At 37.1% G+C, this 2,063-nt stretch overlaps 1 non-coding gene across 1 annotated transcript; it reads right to left on the bottom strand.

The window, feature by feature from the left end:
* Positions 1-1,675: 1,675 nt before the first annotated feature.
* LOC111889170 (small nucleolar RNA R71) lies at positions 1,676-1,782 on the bottom strand. Its single transcript, XR_002849445.1, has one exon. It is a non-coding gene; the product is annotated as a small nucleolar RNA R71 (small nucleolar RNA).
* Positions 1,783-2,063: the final 281 nt, after the last annotated feature.

Here is a 2,063-nt window from a genome sequence, read left to right as displayed (position 1 = left end):
CCCCTATATATATACACAAAGGAAACAGGGGCCTTTAAATGGGTTTACGGCCGTAAACACCCATTGGGCCGTAAACAGGGTTTACGGCCGTAAACATGTTTACGGCCGTAAACATCTATATGATATTACATAAAAATACAATTTCCTAGAAAAGCAATGTATAAACCATAATAGTGACCCAACATCAAGAGGTTAATTGAATCACCAATTTAATTAGCTAATTACAAGTCGTATTTAACCCGAATAACTAAACTAGGAAATTTGTTAGTTTAATCACTTGATCACTGCTTAAATTAATCTATTTTCTAAGGATTGGTAATAACGAATGTGAATCTAATCACCTTACTCAGTAGCCAAATAACAATTAATCTATTACATTACCATAAAAATTAACCATAGGAGTAAATGAGTTGAACCTAAACAAAAACCCTTTTGATCATTCAATTTAATTGATATTTACGTGTTTTCAGCTATTAGTTAATTAGTTAAATTTTAGTTAAGTTTCTAGTCTTGCTAAACTAGAGAAAACCCCTTTATTTTACTAATTGTTTTAGATAATTCTAGTAATTAGATTAATTTCCATTCCTTGAGTTCGATACCCTACTTGCTAATTTATATTACCAATTGACAGGTCCACTACCTTTTGTATGTCAAATTCATAAATAAAAAGTAGGTTAAAACGAGTTAGTTTAACACACATTAAGTTTTTGGCGCCGTTGTCCTGGAACAGTTTAAAAATTAATTCTAATTTCTAGTATTACCGATCCTTTGTGTGAGATTAATCTTGCACAAAGTTACTGCTTTAGTAATCTAGGTATTAGGTTTAGTTTTAATTATATCTGATTTGTTAAAAAAATTTTGTTTAATTTTTTTCAGTTTTAGCCTTGAACTCGCCGAGTGCAATCGAAGCTACTCGACGACTCCACCGCTGAAACTCATTTTTGTTTTTATTTTTGTTTTTATTCTTTTTACGCATGTTCTCTGTTTTGTTTGCAGTTCTCTTATGACCAGGGGAGGAGGTACACCTTTGATCCCACCGCTTGAAGATCCGGAAGCAAACTTGAAAAAAAAACAAAGGCAAGAATGTAGGAGAAACCGCAACATCGAAGAATTCACCGTTGAAGAATTTAAAAGCCGTTTTTAGTAAGAAAAAGGGAAGAAAGTAGGAGAATCTAGATTCTCTTCAGTGGTGGACGAAGACCCGAAGAAGGAGGACACCGAGTACGAAACCGAAAGGGAAGAAACTGAATCCACAGAAGAAAGCGATTTTGAAGACGAACCTGCTAACACCATGGCAAACATTGATGAAGTTCCTATGGGTGAATGGAAGAAGAGGATATGTGATGATACCGGCCCAGGATTCGTGCAACTCGTGATTCCCGCGACAACTACTTTCGACCTCAAAGGCCACATACTTGCTCAACTTAAGGAGATTCCTTTCTATGGAAAAGATCAAGAAGACGCATACAAAAATTTGGACGAGGTCAACGATGTAGCCGACTAATTTAATGTTCCAAATGTACCTCGTGAAACTGTTTTACTTTGTATGCTTCCCGCCACATTCAAAGGAGCTGCGAAGGATTGGCTCAAATCACTCCCTCCCGGATCCATCACCACATGGGCCAAGATGAAAGAAGAATTTATTGACCAGTTTTGCCCTCCTTAGAAGATAGCCAAGTTGAAGAAATCCATTGCCAACTTTGAACAACAAGCTGGAGAGTCACTTTATGAGGCTTGTGAGAGATACATGGGCCTACTAAGGAACTGCCCACATCATGATCTAAACAGTCAACAAGAAGTCTCCATTTTCTATGATTGAGTCAATTTAACAACTAGGCAGCTCCTTGACTCGCAACAACCTCTCACAAAGAAGGCACCCCCGATGATCAAAGAACTAATTGAAGAATTCTCTAAGCACTCTAGAGAATATCATAACCCAAGGAATGACTTGACTCGAGGGGCGGTAAATTCTATCACTGATGACATGGCAGCGATGATGGAAAAATTGGAAATCATGGACCGATGAATGACTAAGATGGACCAATCCATCCATGCTATTAGAG

Source organism: Lactuca sativa, chromosome 4 (assembly GCF_002870075.4).
Source record: "Lactuca sativa cultivar Salinas chromosome 4, Lsat_Salinas_v11, whole genome shotgun sequence".
In the NCBI taxonomy this organism is placed as follows: Eukaryota; Viridiplantae; Streptophyta; class Magnoliopsida; order Asterales; family Asteraceae; genus Lactuca; species Lactuca sativa.
The sequence above is the reverse complement of the archived record's forward strand: the minus strand, read 5'-3'. Positions and strand labels throughout refer to the sequence as shown.